The sequence below is a fragment of the Megascapheus bottae genome, chromosome 32, assembly GCF_031878675.1.
Source record: "Megascapheus bottae isolate mThoBot1 chromosome 32, mThoBot2.hap1, whole genome shotgun sequence".
Taxonomy (NCBI): domain Eukaryota; kingdom Metazoa; phylum Chordata; class Mammalia; order Rodentia; family Geomyidae; genus Megascapheus; species Megascapheus bottae.
In genome coordinates this window covers 6,923,322-6,934,682 of record NC_143540.1, presented here as the reverse complement: position 1 = coordinate 6,934,682, position 11,361 = coordinate 6,923,322, and positions in this window count along the sequence as shown.

Genomic DNA, 11,361 nt, shown 5'->3' with positions numbered 1-11,361 from the left:
TTGTCAGAGGCCCAAGTATGGAGCACCTCAGGCTCCAGAGCTCCTTGTGTCTGACTGCAGTGTGCTGCCAGCCACCCGTCCCCAGCAGCCTGGGCTCCATGCTGCCTCTGGCTTCCTTCCAGAAGGATCCCAGGGGCTTTCCCAATGGCTTCTTCAGAAGGAACCTGAGCAGGGCACAACTACTTCCTGAACCCCATATGCCCTTAGACCTATTGCCTGCTGGGTCCCTGGTGAACGTTGCCCTTTCTGCCTGCTTGTGCCCTCTGGCTCTTGCTGTCATCAGTGGCACCTCAGGGAAGTTACCCTCACCCTTTTTCTTTTCTTTCCCCCCCCCCCTCTCTCTTTCTTTCTTGGTTTTTGGTCATAGGGCTTGAGCTCTGAGCCTTGGAGCTGTCCCTGAGCTCTTGAGCTTAAGGCTTGCAGTGCTTTACCACTTTGAGCCACAGGGCCACTTCTGGTTTTCTGGTAGTTCACTGGACATAAGAGTCTCATGGACTCTGGTGTGCTGAGTTGGCTTTGAACTTGGGATCCTCAGATCTCAGCCTCCTAAGGAGCTAGGATGATAGGCGTGAGCCACCGGCACCCACCCTTGACCCTTTGTCTTAACAGCCTGAGCTATACTTCAGCCAGTGCCTGGTTTCCTTAACCATCTCACCCTCCTGGCTTCAGGCCCATGACTGAGGAAAGTCCTTGGCAAGCCTGTGAGTATGGCACCTAGGGGAAGTACAATGATTGAGAATGACAGGGTAGGGGCAGCCGGGGTCATTGGAGCAGCAGCCACCCTTGGGAACAACTTACTTTCCCAGAAAAATGTGGGACTTGACTCCACCGAGAATCCAAGCCAAGTGGACTGGCAAGGCAGGGTTTCAGCCTGTTACCACGGGCTTGATTGGGCTCCAAATATTAAGATTCAATATGCAGCACTAGTGCTTCCCTGGAGCTGCCTCAGCCTGAAGTCTGCCCCTCACCAGAGACAGATGTGACCTTGAGCGAATGGCTTCACCTTACTTGACTTCTAAGCCCTGAGACCCCAGTGCTTCATTGTGTAGAGGCATGGAGTATGACTTTCTTGGCACATTGTGTGACTCAAGGACAGAACGCAGAGGGAAGGCCTTGTACCTTCTTGTCTGTCTCATGCTTATCACCATCACAAGGCAGGTAGAGACAGTGTGTAAAGGAGAGATAAGAGGATTTCAGACCCGGGCTCTTCTCTCAACCCTCTAGAGATGAAGTCACCAAAAGGCAGGTAGCCTGGTGGCTCATGTCATCCCTCAGCATTTTCTTACAGGATTTGAATGCCCTGGAACCCAAGGCAGGGAAGTCGGTGAGTCTTGCTTAGAAAACATCCTGCTTAGAGAAAGCCACCTGCATGATCCCCTCTGTAACTCCTAAAGCCAGAGCCGGAAACTCAGGGAGCTCTTGGTGACAGAACAGGACAAAGACATGGAGACCATGATATAGGCCAGGCTCTGAAGGCCTCAGGCCCATTATGCAGAAAGGCCTTGAGGTCTTGAGCCATATGCCATCACTACCACCACCATGGCCTCCTTTATCTAGAATCTACAACCTGGGCAGGGAATGCAGGAGTCCCTGTTATGGTTAACGCCAGGAGATCAAGTCCATCCCTGCCCCTAGCAAATGGGTGAACTGTGGCCTTACCTGACAGGGTATTTTCCCCAGTTGCTTATAGGTGTCTCTGGGGAGCTTATTCCTCAGTGGTTCAGATTACAGGTGTGAGCCACCTGCACTTGACCAAAAATATAACCATTTTTAAAATTTATTTATTCATTTATTTATTTATTTGGTCCTGGGGCTTGAACTCTGGGCCTGAGCTCTGTCTCTGAGCTCTTCAACTCAAGGCTAGCATTCTACCACTTGAAACCACAATGCCACTTGCAGTTTTCCAGTAGTTAGCTGGAGATAATTGCCCAGGCTGGCTTTGAATCAAGACCCTCAGATCTTGGCTTCCTGAGTAGCTAGGACTACAGTTGTGAGCCACCAGTGCCCAGAAAGAAATATAACTCTTTTTTTTTTTTTTTGCCAGTCCTGAGACTTGAGCTCAGGGCCTGGGCACAGTCCTTGGGCTTTCTCAAGGCTAGAGCTCTACCATCTGAGCCACAACACCACTTCTGGCTTTTTCTATGTATGTGGTACCAAGGAATTGAACCTGGTCTTTGTGCATGCTAGGCAAGCACTCTACCACTAGGCCAAACTGCCAGCTCAAGAAATATAACTTTTTATACTCTATCACTGCCACCAGGACTGTAGGCCAATCCTTATCCTAAATCCTGTCCCCAATTCCTGCCTTAAATCCTTGGCTAGCTCCCCATGACAAAAGTGTGATGGGGCCAGAGTTTGGCCTCGTGGTAAGTGCCCACCAAGAAGGTAACCATGTGAACATTTTCTAGAATAAGGATGGAAATCCCCGTGTGGCCCATATCCAAACCTGACGGCAGGTCTCACATATTCCAGTCAGTGGAGAAAGGAAGCTGGAAGGATCTGGCCTCCTGCCTCAGGCAGGCAGCTGTTCAAGTTGAGCTATGGCTGCCTCAAGAGCACCTGATCCCTGCACCACAAGCATGCCAGGAGAACAGGCTGTTCTTGGCGGCCACGGGGCCACACGCCAGCTTTCCTGAAGCTCAGACCCCAGCAGCCCCCAGCCAGAGGGTAGCTATGACCCCTCTGTCTTAGACAAGACTCTTGGACTGGCTTTGGGACAGGCAAACCAACTCTCCCCCTGCCTGCCTGTGGTAGGCAGAATAATGGTCCCCAAAGATGTTTGAGTTCTCATCCCCCAAATCCATGATGATTATAGATGTAATTAAAGGGCCTGGATTATTTGGATAAACTTTGTAAGAAGGAGGCAGCTGTGTCAGAGGGAAAAGATAGGACAACGGAAACAGAGGTCAAAGTGTTGCAATAGATTGTTGGAGGAAGGGTCTGGGAAGGTGGCTTAGTGGTAGAGTGCTTGCCTAGCATGCATGAAGCCCTGGGCTCGTTTCCTCAGTACCACATAAACAGAAAAAGCCAAAAGTGGTGCTGTGGCTCACATGATAGAGTGCTAGCCCTGAGAAAGCTCAGGAACAGTACTCAGGCCCCAAGTTCAAGGCCCAGGACTGAGGGAAAAAAAATTGTTGGAGGAAGAAGCTATAGGCCAAGGAATGCAGAACCCAAAGCCCCAGGAAAGAATGCTGTCCCAGTGAGACTGAATTTAAATGTCTCACCTCCAAGAATTGTCAAGTGACAACTTTGTTTTTAAGTTATTAAACTTCCGGCCATTGATTCCAACAGCCACAGGGAAGAACTGAAAATTTTGGTGACCAAAGTAGAGTGCTTGTGTTTAATGTCGCTTTACTTTGTTGTGACATAACCAACGTAGAAGGAAGAAAAGATTTATTTTGGCTCATAGGTTCAAAGACCTCAGTTCATGGCTGACTGGTTCCATTGCTCTTTCAGCTGTGGCAAATCAGAAACATAAGGGAGGAAGAGTATGGCAGGAAGAAGACTAGAAAAGGGTCCATGGTACCCTCCAAAAACTTACCTGCCCCCCAGGAACCCATTTCTTAATTTTACCAGCTAGAGACCAAGACATCAACAAATGAGCAGAGTCTTCCAACGACCATCCAGAGCTAAACTCTAATAACAGTACTGTTCTAACCAACCTATGTAAGTGGGATTGGAATGCAGAAATGGGTAGAGGCAGGAAGAATTGTGAAACAGAGGGTACATTGCTGTAAATGTTGTGTCTGTGCCAGGTCTAAGGCTTCAACGCTTCAACTCAGAGGCTGGGCACTGCCCCTGAGCTTTTGTGTCCAAGGCTAACACTCTTTATCATTGACCACAGCTCCACTTCTCTACCACTTGAGCCACAGCTCCACTTCTGGCCTTTGGGTGGTTAATTAGAGATAAGCCCAGGCTAGCTTTGAACCGAAATCCTCAGATCTCAGTCTCAAGAGTAGCTAGGAGCTGGGAAATTGGCCTAGTGGTAGAGTGCTTGCCTAGCATGCACAAAGACCCGGGTTCAATTCCTTGGTACCACATACATAGCAAAAAGCCGGAAGTGGTGCTGAGGCTCAAGTGGTAGAGCTCTAGCCTTGAGAAAGTCCAAGGACAGGGCTCAGGTCCTGAGCTCAAGCCCAGGACTGGCAAAAAAATAAAAAAAAAAAGAGTAGCTAAGATTACAGGCGTGAGCCTACTTTCTCCCACCCCCCAGTTAACATTTATTTGAATAGGGAGGAGACACATGAACCCTCCTTCATTTTTAGTTAAAAGTATGAAAGAATAAAAATAGAGAGAAAGAAAAAAAAAAGATGAGGAAGGAAGGAGAGACAGGGAGGGAGCAGAAAAAGAAGGAAGGAAAGAAGGGAAGGGAGTAGAGAAGGGAGGAGGGAAGTGGGGAGGGAAAGGAAGAGAAAGAAGGAACCAGGTGCTGGTGGCTCACACCCATAATCCTAGCTACTCAGGCAGGTGAGGTCTGAGGATCTCAGTTCAAAGCCAGCCTGGGCGGGAAAGTTTGTGAGAGTCTTCTCTCAAATGAGCCACTGGAAAACTGGAGTTGTGGCTCAAAGCGGTAGAGTGCTAAAAGAGCTCAAAGACAGTGCCCAGACTCTGAGTTCATGCCCGATGACTTACAGGGTGGGAGGGAGGGAGGGGAAAAGTGGGAGGGAGCCTCTGAATCACTCACCCACATGACCACTTCCTGCCCTGACTGCTCCCACACCCCCATGGCCGGTGGCATCTCCTCTCCCCTAGCATTAAGTCACAGCAAATGAATCCAGGCCACATGCTCCCTGAAAGGCCTCCGGAGTTCTCAGCCCTCACATGACGCTTGCTTACTTCAGGCACTCAATCCTTTGCTCTGGAGCAGAGAAGAAAGTCCCAAGCAGAAAACACAGGCTAGGGGCCTCCCCGGGCTCTTGATGGTGACCCCCACCCCCCAGGATGAGCTGACTGGGAGAATCTGGTACCCTGTGAAACCCCAGAGTTTCTCTCATTCTGAATACCTTCATTTCTGGGAAGAGGCTGTGCTTTGGAAAGAGAAAAGTGAGAAGCAAAACCCTTTAGGGCCCCAGCATTTCTCTCTCTCTCTCTCTCTCTCTCTCTCTCTCTCTCTCTCTCTCTCTCTCTCTCTCTCTCTCTCACACACACACACACACACACACACACACACACACACACACACACACCACCTTTTCTGTCTTCCTTCCGCTGAGTCACAGTTAAGAGCCTGGCTCCTCAGTGTCCCTTGGAGCCACCTAGATGGGACAGAATTCCAGGTCAGGGGAGGACAGGACATCTGAGGCAAGTCTTTCTTGCCGGTACCCTTTGGTCCTTTGTGAGGAATTCTAGAGTTACAAAGGGCTTTGGGAAGAGTGGTGGAAGGGCACCATCTAAAGCCCTGAGGTCTTGTTTCCTCTCATCCTCAAGCCCTCTACCAGTTGAGCCACAGCTCCACTTCTGGCTTTTTGGTGGTTAATTGAAGAGTCTCATGGATTTTCCTGCCTAGGCTGGCTTCGAACCACAATCCTCAGATCTCAGCTTCTCGAGTAGCTAGGATGACAGGCGTGAGCCACTGGCACCTGGCTGTGATTGATTCTTTGGGATTATTCTGATCAGAGGCCACACATACACATTATAGAGAACCATCTCTCAGTACATCTACATGTACATGTGTGCACCTAGCTGTGGGACTTGAACATGGGGCCCTGTATTTAGGACCATGGTTGTCTACACAGGGCCACCTTCAAATAGGAGCTCCAGGATCTGAAAACTAGGTCAGGACTGGGGGCCAGGGGATGTAGTGTATCGCCCTGATTAGAGGCCTAACCACTGATCTGATTCGTGACAGCCCATGAAGACTCAAGCCCTGTACCCCTAGATCATAGGAAAAAGGAGAAAGAACTGGGCATAGTGGCTACTGCCTATAATCCTCAGCCCTTCTTAAACCTGCCCTAATTCACTGTGTGACCTTGAGAGCAGCCCAGGTCCCTCTCTGAGCTTCATTCAATCTTTCTTTTTTTGTGCCTGTCTTGGGGCTTGAACTTGGAGCCTGGGCACTGTCCCTTAGCATTTTTGCTCAAGTCGAGAGCTCTACTTCTTGAGCCAGAGCTCCACTTCCAGCTTTTTGTGGTTCAGTGGAGATAAGAATCACATAGACTTTCCTGCTCAGGATGGCTTTGAACTGCAGTCAAATCTCAGCCCCCTGACTAGCGAGAATGGCAGGCGTGACCAGGGCCTTTCCTGGAGTGATCTAGCAACTGAACAAGAAAATCCATGAGACTCCAACGAACTTCCAGAAAGCCAGGAGTAGAGTTGTGGTTCAAGTGGTACAGTGCTAGCCTTGAGCACAAAAAGCTTAGGGACAATACCCAGGCCCTGAGTTCAAACCAACACTGGGATCGAGGAGATGACATCTGCAATCAGGGAGGGCTTCCTGGAGCTGGGAACCAAAACTGAGTCCTCAGCACTCTACCCCCACCCCCTTCAGGTCACCGACTGTCCTCTGAGCCTGCCTCACTGGAATGGACAAACAGATTCCAGGAAGTGCCCCCTCACCCTGCCCTGCTGATTCCAAGAACCGCAGCTCCTGGCAGCATTGGCGTTGAGATTCTTTCCTAGAACCTAGGATGTACCCTGCCAGGCTGCTGGAGTCTCCTATAGGGCAGCCTAGGAGGGGAAGTTGGGGTTACCAGGGGAGGGGGTGCCCTTGGAAAGGGCCTCTGTAGGGAAGACCCTGAACAAAACACTAGGTTCAGGCTCTCAGGCAGGAAAAGGTGACCACAGGAAGGTAAGGGACAAGAGAGCAGCCTGAGCACTGTGCTAGAACCTTCTCGAGGCTAGAACTCTACCACATGAGTCATGGCACCACTTCCAGCTTTTTCTATGTATGTGGTACTGAGGAATTGAACCCCAGTCTTGGTACATGCTAGGCAAACACTCTACCACTAGGCTACAGTCCCGGCCCAAGACATGAGTTTATAGAAAGGAAATTCACTGCCTGAGCACAATTTCTACCAACTAACATTCCACACTGCACTTATCCTGTTAGCCTGGTAACCCCAGACCCATACCATAGACTGTTGTCCCATGGCTTTGAGTGACAGGCCACAGGGACAGTTGAGTCAAATTCTGGGGGGATGAGTCAGTTGAAGGGTCTTGACAGGGCCTGATACTCCCAATCAATCCTGTTATAAAGTCACCTTAGTGGGGAACTGATGGCTCATGCCTGTAATCATAACTACTCAGGAGACTGAGATCCGAGGACTGCAGTTCAAATCTATCCTGGGCAGGTTAAGTCTGTGAGACTCTTCTTTCCAGTAAACCACTCAGAAAAGGCTACAAGTGGCATTGTGGTTCCAATAGTAGGGCACGAGCCTTGAGAAAAAAAATATCAGGGACAGCTCCCAGGTCCTGAGTTCAAGTCCCAGGACCAGCACACACACACACAGACACACACACACACACACACACACACACACACACACAGACTCACCCAGCCAGTAGAACTGGGCTTAGTGGAGGGGGGGGAGGGAGGAAAGGAGAGGGAGAGAGAGAGAAAGAAGTAAGTAGGAAAGGAAGCTCCCCCCCAAAAAAAATTCCCCTCAAGGTCATTGGGCTTCTCCTCTGGGTGTGTCTTCCACCCCCACCATCTCTGAGCTGGCACTAGGCCTGCCCACTCGCCTGGGACCTGCCAGGCACGTTGAGCAACCAGTTCCTGAGAAGCATGGAAAGCTGTCTGGTTTAAAATTAACTCCCCCCCCTCTCTCCCCCCTCCTGCCGCCCTCCTCTGAGTTCTTGGAAGAGAAGCTTGGCTCTTCCTGGGAAGAGGCCTTCAGCAGCAGCTGCTGTGATTCTGACAAAAACACCTCACCCGAGGTGGGGTGGGGCGGGGCAGGGGGGGGCAGGGAACCCACTCTGAGTAGAAAGAGATAGGGCTGTGGGAAGCCATCTTTGGGCATTCTGAGATGGGACAGGGAGAAAATGGACACCACATAGAACAAACTCGACGTTAGCTTGTGCCATCTGTGGCTTAGTGTGATAAAGCAAGTTTCCCAGCCACCTAATAGCATCCAATAGCTGCTCTGCCTGCCCTGTGGGTGGGGGCCAGACTGACAACCCCGAGGTTCTGGGGCGTACCTCACAGGCGCCCACATGTCAGGGTTAACAGTGTATTTCCCAGGAAGTCCCTCCTGGTCACCCCACCCTTTGCTCTATTCCATTACCCTCAGGAAACTTACCTCCTCTAGATAAGCCTTCATCCTCCTCTATCTCCTTGAGCTCTCTCACTTGGAGGTTTCAGAACGTTTATTTTTTTGTCCCCAGGCTTGAACTTGGGGCCTGGGTACTGTCCCTGGGTCTCATTGTGCTCAATTCTAGTGCTCTACCACTTGAGCCACGATGCCACTTCTAGCTTTTCTGAGTAGAAAAGAGAATAAGCCCCATGGGGACTTTCCTGCCTGGCTGGCTTTGAATTGTCATCCTCAGATCTCGGCCCACTGTGTAGCCGGGATGACAGGCTTGAACCACCAGTGCGGGCACCCAGCTTGAGAACAGTTTTCCCCTAGGATTTTTTTTTTTTTTTTCCTGTCTCTGTTAACTCCTCTTTTCACAAGTGTCTATTGGAAAGAGCTGAGAAAAATAAAAGAATTTTGGCCAAGTGGAAAAATCAACACACACACACACATTCACACACACTGTGATCTGTGCTCTGCTCAGAGCTGGGGTGGGTGGGTGGGGGTAGGGAGGGTAAAGTACTTTCTGGAAGGAGGCTGAGAAGCATATTTTAAAACACAGCCTTGGCCTAAGTGAAACCCATACTTCTGGGTGGAGGGCAGAGCCTGGCAGTTTGGTCTGGTTTATTGGTGCTAGATACAGGGCAAGCCCCTGGAGCCCCGGTTCTGCCCATGGAGAGCATTTCCAATCACTTTATCAGGGCATCTTTGGGGCCAGTGACTTTGCTGGCAACTGAGACCAGGTGGGTGGAGCCGGAGTAAGCTCAAATTTCCTCAGCCCTCAGAGAGGGAGGGCTACCTCCTACACTCCGGGTCCTGCCTGCTTCAACCAAGCTTTGATCATGGAAACTCTTGACTTTCCACTGAGCAGACAGTTTTGACTTCCTGCTGCTCCGGTATCTTCTGTGTCTCTCCTCAGAGATAAGTCGAGCTTCCATTTACCCAAGAGTCCCTTCAGTTGTTTTGTACCCACCATCAGATCCCGTAGTCTGGCTAGAATCAAGCCACCAGGGAACCCCCTCCATCTTGTCTCAGACATGGGAGCCCCATCCTGATATCCAGATTGACGGGGAAAGCCCTCCTGACTGCCCACCGGTGCTGCCCCCCTGAGCTCTCCAGAGGTGGACAGGCTGTTTGATTTCTGGCTTAGGTGTGCTCACCTCATACTTGCTTTAGATTAAAACTGGTCTAACAGGTTGGGGTGAGAGGGCTGTCCAGGTTCCACTTCTCCTGAAAGAAGTGGGGGGGTGGGGCCGGGGTGTGTTCCTCAGGGCAGCTGCCCTGAACACAAATTCTCCGTATCTGTATCTTCTGCCATCTTGGTTCTGCCTCTCGGGAAGCTGGGTGACCCTGAATGGTCACCATCCTTCTCTGTGCTTTCTTTCTTCAGTTGTCTCTGCTGGTGTGCTTCAGGCGATGAGCTGCGTGTAGTCTGTACCCAGAACCCCAGTTCCAGGGGAGGCATAGGGAAGGAGGATCAGGGTCTGAGGTTGGCCCTAGGCAAAAGATGAGACCCTTCCTGAGAAATAACTAAAGCCAAAAAGGGCTGGGTATATGGTACATGAGTGCCTGCCAGTACAGGCTCTGAGTTCAAACCTCAATGCCACCCCACTGCACGGGGGGTTCCTTTTGCTTGGACATCCCTTCCCAGCATTGTCTACAAGACCAGCTCTTGCTCTTTGCTCAGGTCTTTAGGCCCACTGCCACCCTGTTGAGGGCCTTCCTTAAACCTTCCAACTGCCGTACCCCCTTGCTTTCCTTGCCTTCCTTCCCTTCCCCTCTCTTCTTTTTTTTTTTTTTTTTTTTTGCCAGTCCTGGGCCTGAGCTCAGGGCCTGAGCACTGTCCTTGGACTTTCTCAAGGCTAGAGCTCTACCACTTGAGCCTCAGCACCACTTCCGGCTTGTTTCTATGTATGTGGTACTTAGGAATCGAACCCGGGTCTTCGTGCATGCTAGGCAAGCACTTTAACCACTAGGCCAAACTCCCAACCCCTGCTTTTGCTTTCCTTATAGCCTCAAACCTTGTGCTGTGAGCCTGTTCATTCACTTGTTTACAACTTCTCTTGCTCAACCATAGGGACAATGTCTGTCTCGTTCCCTGGTTAGGTCCCCTGGGCCTCAATGGAGTCTGGCCCAGTTGGTATCCAGGGAGCATGCATGCTGGTGAGGGACTTACTCGGTAAAGGGTTACCACCAGTTACTGTTAAGTTTGCTGTGTAGAGTTCTGTAAACCTGCCAGATGGCTCTCCCTTCCTCCTCAGCCAGTGCCAGCAGAGGTGCCCTTTTTACTAGTCCAAATGTACCCAGGGGTGGTTACATTGGCCAGATTTTCAGCATCTTCCAGGCTGGGTGTCTGACTTGGGTCCAGGATCCAATGTCATGTCCTCCTTCTCCAAAGCAGACATCTCTTACTCCCCCCACGGGAGCCAGAGAAATCACAAGAGTTGGACAAGTTGAGGCAAGAGCTGGACTTGGGCATAAACTGAGGCAGGGATAAAGGCAACCAGATCCCGACCAGTCAGGCTCATGGCTCTAAAGCTCTCAGTAGGCAGACCAGGATGGCAAACAGGATTCAAGAGCAGTCCAGGGCAGACAGACAATCAGAGGGAGCTTTTACTCAGGGTCCTGTTGTTGATATGGCCTCAGCCACCCCTGATCCTTAAGTTTTGATTAACTCATTTGTGGAGTACGGTGATTTCTGGAAACCCATCCCTATCCCCAGGGCTGAGGTGATGGCCATGTGGAGTAGAAAGTCTTCACCCTATCCTTCCACCTGCTGTACCTGAGATGCTTCCTTCCCATACCCCCTCGCTGAAGTGTCTGTGCCTTTGTAGTATGCAAGATCCCAGCTGAGGGGAGAGGATCCCCTTACCTCCAACCAACACGAAGTTAGAAAGCTTCCAACCTTTTTGGCAGACCTTAACCCCTCACTCCAGCTTTCCACAAGGAGTCCTCCCCAGCCTGTTAGGAGTCTGAGCTTAGTCATAGCAAAGTGCCTTTGCACTTCCCTGGACCTTCTCCTGCAATGATGGCCTCGAGTTCCACCCGTCCCTCCCTCTTCTCAAAGTTGCTATCTTAGAGACCAGACTACAGCCATCATCCCTTCTCACAAATAGACATTGTCTAGCCA